Consider the following 13,290-nt stretch of genomic DNA (forward strand, 5'->3'; position numbering starts at 1 on the left):
TTTCCGTCACTATACTCCACCCTCCAGAAACGGTGCACTGCGGTACTCATGAGGGCTTCGGATGCGTACAGGAAGTAGCACCGCACCCATTAAAAGCGTTCATCAGTACCTGAGTGCACTCGTGCACACTGTCTGCACTTTTCTTGAAACTGTTGCAGGAGGCCACCTTTAAGTTGCGATTTTTTTTATAGCGAAGTCACCCAAGAGAACAAGCACAAGGGAATGCATTTCATATAAAAAGAGAGCGGTAGAGAAACCATAAATTTTGCCTAATTAATATCTACTCTCTTCGCTTTACTGTTTTTTAATGCAGTCAGCCCTCAACATTTGTCAAAACAACTGAATGAGAGCACTTTTATATGCTTCATTCGAGTCCGCCAGTAAGGTAGCCAAGCATTGGTATGTCTTGAAGCACCTCATTTGTACTGCAGAAATGTGCACAAGCTAAGGACATACACTTGAAAGGATAGAAGGCTTAATGGAAAGGAGCAGTCACAATACGTTTTTTACGCCTTAACGGGCTTAGGACTACCTTGCTGTTTTTTTATTTAAATGTTTTAGCACATATGTTTCTCGACTGAAGTACATTCGCGACATCTCTTTCTAAAGTCGAGAGTAACCCGTATGGAATACAATTTTTCGCTGTAGAAAACGACGAGGCAGTGCCTTATAATATAATAATGCTTATCGGCCTTAAGAGTATTTGGCGTCTGATACCATTGTGAACTAGATGCAAGGCCAGCCCGAATTTCCGTGAAAACATGTACTGGTTTCTGCAAATACAGAAAAGTGCTCATCATGTTCCTTAATGGGTTAAGGTGAAGCCTCTGTCACCCTTGGGGAAATTTTATTATGTGGAAACCATCAGTGACTGGTTATTTATAAAATCTTCACATGCAAGACATTGTATCGACGGCAGGCAAAAAGTAGCAAGAAGTGTTTTCATGGCAGACAACTGTAGGACCTTGTCGTTTCATTTAGCGATGAGGCTGCAGGACTTGCCAGCCAAAATTTATTGGCACGACACGCAATGCTAACAGACTAACACGAGGGTCGCTATTTTCTTGAAGGTTTTATTTATTTATTTATTTTGTGCTTGCTTGTCTTTTTCTCCTTGTCTCTACAGCTCTTGATCATCAAGGAGGTCAACAAATACTACGAAACCTTGATATTGGATTCATACCAGTACACGTATCAGCCGACCCGCGGATCTACCGTTGACAGTGCATACCCTGGGATCATGGCACATCCGATACCAGTTGGGTCCAGGAAAAATATGTACGAGGAAAAGCCAGACGCCCAGAAACCGGAAGCCCATCGCAGAGACTGACATCATCACACTATCGCTGTGGGCCACGTTGGCACTCGCAGGAATGGTCGGCCGGCGCAACCACAGTTTCTTGGTGAACACTTACAGGCTGTAGTACTTCATAGAATAGAAAATGCCATCAAACCTCGATCAGGTACTTATTTGCGATCCACTGACAATACGGTATGACGCATATACTTTTGAACCATTTCACTCCTTTCCAAAGCAACGTGACGTTTTAGAGCGCAGCTCTTTGGCGTCCATTCCTGGGTTTCGCGTCGGCGTCGGCGTCATCGTCGGCCTCGTAACCAGCTCCGCCCCCCTTTCATCCCCTCAGCGCTAGCAGCGACCGACTGATACCGCTGGATGCCGCTGACGCCGCTAGAGAGTCAAGATAACGTGACTGCATAGAACACCGTCGCCGCCATGCAGAAAGAGGAGGGGAGGGTCCCCCCCCCCCCCCTGTTCCTGTGTGGCGGATAGGGTGCTCTTCAGTTGCCGACGCGCCGGTTATTTCACGTAGGCCCCGGCACGTCGACGAATACGTGACCACCTTCCCACGGCTAGACCTGGTTCTTGGCGCTGCGGAAGCGAGGGTATCATATCGTTTGCGTCGGCATCGGCGGCGTTGTCCCTGAAACCAACTCCGCAGCTGGGGTTGACTCACTATCGGCGTCAGGAGGATCAGTCAGTCACTGCTATCTCTTCCCTCCTTCCTTTATCGTGTTGTCCGCTTGCTGCGCGCGCTTCTGCCCCCATCGTTTGCCGCTGGGTGTACACGCCACCCCCCTCTTCCTGCGAGTCTCCGGTTGTCAAAGCGCCGGCTCGAACTTAATTCCTTTCTTCGCTCCTCCTCCAATGCAACCCCTGTGCGGTGGCAATCAGAGAGCCAGATCGGTGGCGGCGGATCTGTATATGTGCACCGACCGAGCCGAAATTGCCGCTGCCGTTCGCCACTGCAAAATTATCTGCCAGTTCTTTCTGAGCCAAGAGCGAGACGACCGGTGGAAGTCCTCCGTCCGCTGCTGCTGCTGCTGCTGCTGCTAAACGAGCTACCAGAGCAGAAGCCCAGCGCCGTCGCCGCCAGAATCCAGAGCAGTAAGCGAGGCTGAAGCAGAAGCTCATCGCCGCCGCCGAGAAGGGAGTCTTTGTTAAAGGAATACGTGTGAAAAATAAAAAAAAATTCTGTGATAGCGCATACATGTGTTGCTCGATTTCTTTGCCTCAATCTATCGAAAAGGTGAAACAGCTTATTCGCTGCGCTCAAATTTCGCATTAGGAAGTAACATAATCGTCGGTAATTTTTTCAATTGGCGAGTGGGCGCGCAATTAGCAGGCTTATGAATTAAGAAATTACTGGAATATTAGACAATGTTTCATAAAGTAATTGCAGTGCTATTAGCAGCTCTCTTTGTGTCATCTGGGAGATGGCTTCTTGCGTGTTTAAAATGCTTAAAATAACTTCGCAATAATATTTCTGCGGTGACATTGAAGCTGAAGATCCGCAGCAGTTTCAAAATCTCAAAACACAAAAAATTGCACCAATATTGGCAGCCTCTAGGCGCCCTGTATGTTCTTTTTTGTGTCTGAAAGGATGTACTGGAAACACCGACACATTTATTGCACCACCCTTGCATAAATTAAACGAGTGTGGTGGCAAGGTTATCGGTGTACCATATATGATATAAAGGTGCATAAGGGTACACAGGTACTCTCACAATTTTTGAATGCATTTGTTCAGTAAGTGGGCTATCAGGTAAGCGAATCATGTTTTCCTTCAACGATTTGGGCAGGCTTGATGTGCCGCTCCATAATTTTGTAATTAACTAGAATAGTCAAGTTGAACTGCAAAACGCCTATGATTCAAAAGGTTCCCACACAAATTGGGTTTTAAAAGTGCAAGGATTATAGGTGTTATGAGCAAGAGTAGGGCACGCGGCGAGTTTTCCTTCTGTACTCAGTTCTATCTCTTACCTAGCTTTCTATTACATGTTCTAAAGACGTTGTAGCCAAGTTGTGCTTCTCTGGAACTATTAGGTGGGTCATGCTAGCGTCGTGTTACTCTGTGAGATGGGTTTTCTAGAATGTGCTTGTAAGCAGGGGCTGTTTTAATCTGTCCTGTGTGGAGATAAATTCGAAACATTCTACCATTAGCAATAATATCTCACCTGAAATAGGATTCCCCGAAAAACACAAGAAGATACATCAGGAACTAGTATCTGCATTGCTAATTATAATCTGGGACAACATAGTTCAAGGGAAACAGGTTACTGACAAGCGCTCGCATAGAGTGTTGAGCTTCTGTGTATGCGCCACACTATTGGCCAGCGTTGTTTAAAGCTATCTTTGCTTGTGCATCTCGAAAGCAGGCAAAGCAAATGAAGCTGCGAAGCAGTCGTGAGAAGGTGTTAACTGTAAATATCACCTCTTTGTTTCTCTTGTAGATGTAAAACCAGTACCTTACACCTTCTTTGATATGAGAGAGAGGGTTGGGGGCTACAGGCAGGCAAACGTACCTTTATTGCAAACGTCCTTACATTGCTGTATTCACTTAAAAGTAAATATCGCAGAAAAGTACGCGGATCGAGTCTCCTTTTAGCGCACCATTAAAAGAAGCAGCGTTATTCGCGTCGTGTTTAGCAGGCGATTGGGCTTTTGGTGTGAGTCGCTTCTTTTATGAAATTTGAGCACACGCTTCAATTAAGAAGGCCGATTCTGGTATATTTGTGAGCAGTGGCCTTGCGATGGCTGGAAACGCCCAACCTGTAAAAGCGTCTTTCCCTTACGAGGAAAGCAAGGGTTCGAGCTTGGCTCAGAGCAATGGCGACGTAGGTGACAAGGGCACACGGATGGAAAGACAAATAAGTGAGAAACAATTGCCCACGAATCTGCCAGATACCTAAACAGATTAGAACGGAAAAGCTCAGGTTTATCGACACTGCTTAACCTCCATCTTCACAACGCCTGTGTTCCGCCCCATGCAATGAAGATATGGAAAGAATTCTCTGACCTGGGCGACTCAACTGCTGACTAGTTTTGGCAACAGACCCCTATTCAGCTCCGAGCCTCACAGCCGGAAAAGAAGCGCAAGGCGGAGAACTTCATCCACACGGCAGGAAACATTGCACTGCCCACAGATGTGCGTCGCGTTCTTTCCCAGAGAACAAAGTACCCATTCGCACCGAGGAGGTCACGAACAGAACTGCTGGGAATGGTGAGACAGGTATCGAGATTGGCATTTTTCGCTGAATCAGATAGGAGTGTGTCTGAAGAAGTCGATGCGTTGCTACGCTGTAAGATTCCAGTAAATTCTGTTCCACTTGAGAACTGTGTCTTACTTGAAAGAACATTCGCTGCGTTTGCTTATGGCGAAAAATGAGGGAGGTTTCCTAGTCGCATCTTTATGCAACTAATGGTCGCGAAGCTGTATTGTCGTGCTTCAGTGCAGCAAAGAAAGTCTCCTTGGCTAAAATCAAGGCTACGGCCAAGAAACTGTGAAACGCCTAACCTTGATGCCTTGAAAAATTCAATTGGAGAATGTAAACGACTCAGTGTACAGCTATTCTTCACTGCAAAAAAGCACAAGCCGAGCTGTCCCTTATGCGTAACCGTATCCGAGAATGGCACATGGCAAAAACCTGTAGCTGCCAGCGCTTGACCGTGTGCGTCTTCCATGCGTCCTTGTCTGTCTCGCTGTTCTTCAAGTGTTTCGGTGGGTTATGCTATGCTCATGCACTTCGTCGTTGCCGGTTTCTGTGGCGTCACGAGACCGCAAGACACTGCACAGTTGGCAGGCGCTGCCAACGTTGCTTTTGAAATCTCCAGGGCCCTTTCATGTCGATTTATATTGCTGTCCATAGGCCGCGCAGACGCGGTCGTGCAGCCTCGGTAGAGTAGGAATTTGTATGTCTGGTGGTCTTTCAGTTAATGCCAATGTCAATGAATGCATGTGCGTGTGATAATAGTTGCACATTTAAACATTACTAATTAGACGAAAATCAACGTGCATGTCGGATACGAAATCTGTGAACCACGCGAACTGTAACCATGATTTTCGTACCGGCCAGTAGTATCGGACCATATTTGTCGGTGTGAAAGTAGGATAGGTCTTTCATGTGCACTAGAGGAACGAGGTGGTAGTTCATTTACATAGTGCTTTGAGTCCAAACTCACCGAAGATGCGGTCCAGAGATCCACGATAGTGCGCAAGCGAGCATTTGCAAGGGGAGCCGGTACACGGGAGCTTAGTGCTGCGGCACTACTACATACATTCTTGCAAAAACCCCATGTCTGAAGCCAATTTGACCTTTGACCTTTCCGACGGACTTCACGTGACCGATACTGCGCCTGTCCTTTCCGGTCAACCAATTATAAAACGTCGAACTTTGATGCGTTCAACGGAACGCTGGTTGCTTTCGACAATGGGCGCGCGATCGCGTACCGCGTGCAGCAGCAACGCTCAGGCTTTCGATTCGTATCCGATGCTATCGCTAATAAAAGCATTGCTTTAAGATCGCATCTGTGAAGCATATGCTATGTGGTCTGAAATCACGGCCGCCTGATTAACACAGCAAAATAATGCCTAATAATTCAGATAAAGCAGACCAAATCCTGTCACAACGCCCTGCTGCTGCACGATATTCCGCGATTAAATGATTTAAACCGTCTGTGTTTTCGTGCCTCCAGTGTTAGAGCGACAGAGTCAAATTCCTCTACGTCCAGAAAATCCGACATTGGTGTGGTCGGCGTCGGTGTTTTGAGCTAAAAAATCATGAGCACGGCTCCGGCACGGGGCATCGCGCATGTGGCGTAGCCGGACGTCAGTTTGTGTAATGCTACAAGACCACGTGAGGCAACCAGGTTGGTAGGCGGCGCAAAATCAGGCTTCGCTTTTCAGTTCACTTTGAGGTTGGTGGCGCCCAAAAAGACAGGTTAGAGAAAAATAGTCAGGGAAGGAGAAACTTTCAACTGTTTGTTCACAGTGGAATGGAGGGAAAAGAATCAAAATGGAAAGGAGGAACCAAACATGTTCGCGAGGGGTAACTAAGCTGATCAGAGCACAGGCTCCAGGCACGCAGCCTCTCACCGGGTTTTATCTATAAACCTCTTCATTATTATACATTGCAATAATTTTTCTGCTTACACGCTCACTACCTTATGTGCGTGCAAATCTGTGCTAATCCCTCAATGTCAATTATCGAAGCAAAATCATTCCAAACCATCATGTGCAGTTCATTCGTTAAACCTAGGGTAATTTTGCTCGACATCGTATACAGCCCATTCCACTGACAACGCGCCATTGCTGTGACCTGGCATCGCTCCCAAAGTCGCCAAACGAAGAAAACAAGCACCCTCTGTCGAGTCAACTCTTCCAAGATTTTTGAAACACACTTCCCTTCGTAACATAAATGGTTGGAATGCCTTAGCTATGACAGCATTAATGTCAAAGAAGGCGTTGACACACAAGTTATTCGGAAATTAAGAAGAAGATTTTGAAACCACGGGCAGCGGTATGCATGGTGAGTGTCTAGGCAGCCTCTCCAGTACTGTAGTTATTTTAAACGACAGAGTACGTGTATAAACGAACGATAGATCATTCCATGATAAGGTATGCGCAAACAAAAACTACTTTGCGGGAACAAAAAAATTACCGCTTGAACCAAGAGTGCTAATGACGTAGTCAGTGCGCTAGAATTCGCTGCATGGAACGCACTTCACACTTGCAACACAAATTAATCCACGTGGACTTCAGAGTAAAACTTGCCTGCTGCACTACGTTCAAGGGAGCAGGCGAACTGCCGCTTCCGCCGGCGCTTTTGGAAGGCTTTCAGTATCTATCAGGCACCTGATAGCTCCGCTGATCTTGCGGATTGATCCCATTACCAGTTCAGTGACCGCTTACTTAAGGCTGATTGTGTGGCAGCTTCAGCTTTTTTTACCTTAAGAGCAACAGTAATGCTGCAGTAATGAGGTTTACCGGAGAGGCAAGAACTAGGAGTAGGTTTCCTTGTCAATAAGCATATAGCTGGTAATATAGATGAATTCTATAGTATTAATGAGATGGTGGTAGGCATCGTAATAAGGCTTAATAAGCGGTATAAACGGAAGGTTGTAGAGATCTATACACCCACATGCAGTAATGATGACCAGGCAGTTGAAAGCTTCTATGAAGATGTAGAGTCGGCAATGCGAAAAATAAAGACGTAGTACATTGTATTAATGGCCGACTTCAATGCCAAGGTAGGGAAAAAGCAGGCAGGAGACCAGGCAGTAGGTGACTATTGCATTAGCTCTAGGGATAGCAGGGGGAATTACTAGTTGAGTTTGCAGAGCGCAATAACCTAAGAATCATGAATACCTTCTTCAGCAAACGGAAGAACCGGAAATGGACATGGAAAAGGTCCTAACGGGGAGACTAAAAATGAAATTGACTTCATACTGTGTTCAACTCCCGCCATTATGCAAGATGTAGAGGTAATTGGAAAAGTGCGATGCAGTGACCCTAGGATGGTGAGGTCCCGTATTAGCCTAAATCTGAAGAAGGAACGCAGCAGATTAGTAAGAAAGAAACCTATCAACGAATTAGCGGTGAGAGGAAGGGCAGAAGAGTTCAGGATCTCGCTACAGGATATTCAGCTCTAACCGAGGATGGCGACATTACCCTAGAAGCAATGAACAATAATTTCAGAGATATCATTACTGAGTGCGCTGTAGAAGCAGGCGGTAGGATAGTTATAATACCGGTAAGCTGTCTAACGAGACGAAAGATTCGAATCAAAAACGCCAGAGTATAATTCCAATCAAACAGACAAGATAGAATTGGCCGAGATATCAAAGCTAATCAATAAGCGTAAGGTCGACGATATAAGGAAGTATAACATGAACAAAATTGTGCATGCTGCATAGAACAGGGGAAGTCTTAAAGCGGTAAAGAAGAAATTGGGCATTAGCAAAAACCGTATGTATGCAATAAGGGACAAGGCAGGCAACGTCACGAAAGTCAAAGTCAAAGTATGATAGTCAAAGTAGCCGAGGAGTTCTATGCAGATCTCTACAGTAGCCAAAGTAGTCAGGACCGTAATGAGATTGGCGGTAGGGAGAAACCGTCAGACGTTCCACTAGTGACGAAGGACGACGTCAAGAAAGCATTATAGAAACTATTAAAAGGGGGAAATCAGCGGGAGAAGATCAGATAAGTACAAATTTGTTTAATGACGGGGGGATATCGTGCTTGAAAAACTGCCCACCCTGTATACGCAGTGCCTGTTGTCATCGACGGTACCGGAACCACGGAAGAATGCAAACATTATCCTCAATCATAAGAAAAGGGACTCTAAGGACCTTAAAAATTACAAACCAATCTGCTTACTCTGCGTTATGTATAAGATATTTACTAACGTAATCGCTAATAGAATCAGGACAACCTTAGACTACAAGCAAGAAAAGGATCTAGCAGGGTTTCGGAAACGGTACTCTACTATCGATCATATCCATACCATCAACAAGGTGATAGAAAAATGCTCGGAATATAACCAGCCCTTATACATAGCATATACATAGTCATAGCATAAAAGCATTTGACTAAGTTGAAACCTCGGCGGTGATGCAGGTATTGCGAAATCAGGGGGTAGACGAGCCGTACGTGAAAGTGCTGTAAAATGTATATAGTGATTGCACAGCAATCATAGTTCTGCATAAAGAAAGTAACAAGATTCCCATTAAGAAAGGTGTTAGGCAAGGAGACACAATCTCCCCAGTACTATTCACCGAGTGCTTAGAGGAAGTATTCAGAGACTTGGAATGGGAGCAGTTAGGGATAAGGGCAGATTGAGGGTACCTCAGTAATCTGCGATTTGCTGGTGACATTGCCTTGCTAAGTAACTCGGGAGATAAACTGCAAATAATGATTGATGACCTAGACAGGAAAAGTAGAAAGGTAGGCTTAAAAATAAATATGCAGAAGACTAAGGTAATGTTCAACAGCCTCGGGAAGGAACCGCAGTTTACGTTAGGTAGGGAAGCACTGGAAGAAGTAGGTGAATATGTTTACTTAGAACAGGTAGTAACCGCAGATCCGGACCATGAAAAGGAAATAACAAGAATAAGATTGGGATGGAGCGCATTTGGCAAGCACTCGCAGATTATGACTAGCAGCTTACCGGTATCGCTTAAGAACAAAGTACACAACAGTTGCCTCTTACCTGTACTCACCTATGGGGCTGAAACTTGGAGGCTAACAAAGAGGGTTCTACTTAAGTTGAGGACAACTCAGAGGGCTATGGAACGAAAAATGGTAGGGGTAACAATAGGAGATAGGAAGCGTGCAGAGTGGGTCAGAGAAATAACTCAAGTTACTGACATTCTAGTGGAAGTTACGAAGAAGAAATGGGCATGGGCAGAACATGTAGTGCGAAGAGAGTATATCCGATGGGCTCTTATGGTAGCAAACTGGATTCCAAGGGAAGGAAAGCGTAGCAGCGGGCGGCAGAAAGTTAGGTGGGCGGATGAGGTTAAGTTCGCAGAGGTTAAGTGGATGCAGCTAGCACAGAACCGGGTTAATTGGAGAAATATGGGTATAGTGGGTATAGTCAGGCTGATGATGATAATGATGACTGTATCAGCAGATTCGCGTCGTCTTGCCAACTTCGGTAACTGGTTCGGTGAAGTGCTTTCTTGCCGAATGAGTGGCTTTACTACCTCAAATTCTTATACAGAGCAGACCTATAGGTGTATAATAAATAAATAAAGACGTAATACTAACACGCAACTAAACTCTCCAGGAAACTGTCCTACAGCAGCAGTTCAACGCGTGTTATCCCACTTAGTTCATCACGTTGGCGCTTCCGAGAATTGGCTCCACGGTATATGTCCTCGCGCCCATAGCGGCGGAACACCCGAGGAAAAGCGTTGCTGTTTACCATGGTAACGGCACATGCTCAGTAGTGGCCTTTGGCCGGCTGCACGAAATTGGCGCCTTTCGCTAGAAAAATGCGATCTCCTTTGGTCATGCTTTCGCTCGCTTACTGGCTCGAAGCGTGAAAGTTATGCATGCTATTTGTGCACTGATGCTTGACTTTTAATACAATGCAAACAGTTCTACAGAGAGTGAGACCAAAGGCACAGTTTAGCGCACCCCTGGTCACGTTTCTTTAGTAAATGTGCTAAAGAGATGATGAGTTGCTCCGTCGAACTATATCATATCGCCAAAATGAAATTTAAGGTTGGAAATATCTGACTGCTCTTGGGTATTTAATACTAAGCGAGTAGTCTGTCATCCAGTGTGGCCGCGTTCACTTGGCATTTGCTGGTTACAAATGGGCACAGGATAATACTCGGGATCAGCTTTTAATTGTACTGGGGCATGCTGGGACTTCTTAGACATTCTTTCAAAAATGCCAGGGTACACTGAGGACAGACTAGGCACCACTGATTTAGATCGCATATTGGCAGATCAAAGATCGGCATCACAATATGACATGTTTGAAAGCCAAATAATGGTAAAGCTCACGTTTTTTCTGAAGGCGATGTTGGAGAAGGGAACTGAGAGGAAAGAGGCCACAATTACGATCTCTCGATAGTACAGTAACGCAACAGCCTCTTTCTCCTTCCCATTAATTGGACAATTAATTGGGCAAGTATCATTAGGGCTAACAAGTACCTATAAATGAAACGTTAACGCTAACGCAGGGAAGATGGTAAATGACCTAAGGGCTGCTGATTGCTCTGTCGCAACGCACACTGTAAACTCAAAACCACCCGAAGAGGAGTGAATAGGACGCGGTCTAACGCGCTCTCAAAAAGTGTGTTTTTTTTTACTCCTCATAAAAGGAGTATCTGCTTTACTCTCGCGTACGGAAATGTATTTAAGGTCTTCAAAGGAGTAAACATTTTACTTTAATCAGTAAAGGGGTTCTTTTTGGAGTACATGTCGGGTCACTAAGGAGTTCTCGTGGCATCTAATCGTACTGCTAAATACTCCATTGAGGAGTATTTTGGCACATTGCTTTGAAGTAGTTTAAAATTTTTACTTTTATAATGCGGCAATCAGGGCGCCAAAGGAGTATTGTTCACTTCATTAGGGAGCTCACTTTAAATTCAGCGCTCGCACACAAGTCTAATTTTAGAGCTTTGCATTTTAAAGTGAATGCATAAATGAAGTTACAAACATTGCTTTGAATAAGTGATTTTATTGCTACAGAACATTTCAGCCCAGTATTTGACAGCTGGCTTTGGAACTTTCAGAGAAGCAAATGTGGAATGCCTGACCTGCGCTCTTCGTGGGTATTGTCTGAAGTGCACGATAAGGAAGAACAGAGATGACGCACTTTAATCGTGGAGGACACCTTTTAAGTAATTGCTTGTCGACATTCACGCATCTCTTATCACTGCCTACATGAGATGACGTCAAAGGAGGCTTATTTTGCAAGAAAGAATGAACAATTAAAGCAGTTGCACACACATAAGCTTGCACAATATTAGATGATTCAAGCTCAGTTTCAGTCCAGTGCAAATAAACAAATTGAAAATATGTTAGTGAAACCACCATCTTTGAAATTATTTTTATGGTGAGCGATTAGCGCCATGTACTAGACACCTATATTAAAAACTAATCTTTTGACTAACGTCTACCCGTTCGTAGTCGTCTGAGAGCTGCTGAAGATGTTTTTCAGGATAATAGAAGCTGCACACTCTCTTTCATGGCCATTGATGCGATGGGGCGAATAGAAACAAGCGTCGCTTGCTGACCTTTTACCTGTGAAGAATAAAAGTGAAAAAAAAAAATATTACAGCTGCATTGGTACATTCGCTTTGCTTTTGGGTGGTTTACTACACTCGGAGCAGAGTGACTATTTTGCACTCGAGGGTATTACAATTATGGAGCTAAGACATGTGAGCGAAAAAGTGAGCGACGCGACCAGGCAGCGTAGTGAATGCGATATTGGTTCGCTCCGTTGCCTACTGAGGAAGATACATGCACGCGACAGCGCGAAGGGAACGAAACGGAGACGACGCTATAACGACGATCAGTGCAGACTGTTGCTGGCATAGTGGCCTAATACACCGCGAAACTATTGGAAAATGCAACAACAGTCATAACGATTGCAAGAATTGAGGTTATTTTGCGTCAAGATGGGGCAAAGTAAAAGGGATCTACAACAAGCCGTATCACATTTGTGTTAACTTGCACTATACGAGTAGCCATGTGAACTCTTGTTTTTTGGTTGCGATTAGACGTTTTTTGAATCCTTGGCCATTCACCCTTGTTCGTACAAAGCGAAAAAATTGCGCGGTAATGCACAATCTCAATGAAACACTGCAAACGAAAGAAGGCGTGCGAAATGAGCGGCAATGACGTACGCTTCTCGCTTCGTGCTATTGGTTGATTGCGCATACACTTTTGGGCGAATGAGCGAAATTTGCTATTTCGTCAGATCCGGTGAGCGACGAGAATGGGGCTGCTAACAGTATAAAGGGAGCTAAATTATGGGAGAAAGCATGGACGCTAGGGCATACATTACTCGTCGACTCTGATAAACCTACGCGCATTGGTGACAGGGATACGTGCCCTGACTTTACCTTTACCAGAAATATCCTCGATGCGAGATGGGAAAATCTAAATACAAACATAGGAAGCGACCACTATGTACCATGTACCACTTTCCGAGCCACGTATTGCACAATGCGTCGCCAGGAAGTGAAGCACACGAACTGGGAGGCCTTTATGTCCGCTCGCAAAGGCCAGATTTAAGACAATGGGGGGGGGGGGGAAGCGTCTGTTGCAAAACGCCGCAATAATAATAATAATAATAATAATAATAATAATAATAATAATAATAATAATAATAATAATAATAATAATAATAATAATAATAATAATAATAATAATGATGATGATAATAATAATAATAATAATAATAATGATATTAATAATAATAATAATATTAATTGGTTCAGAGGAAGGGAACGGCGCAGTATCTGTC

Source organism: Amblyomma maculatum, chromosome 4, assembly GCF_055883805.1.
Source record: "Amblyomma maculatum isolate TAMU_Amacu chromosome 4, ASM5588380v1, whole genome shotgun sequence".
NCBI classification, from domain to species: domain Eukaryota; kingdom Metazoa; phylum Arthropoda; class Arachnida; order Ixodida; family Ixodidae; genus Amblyomma; species Amblyomma maculatum.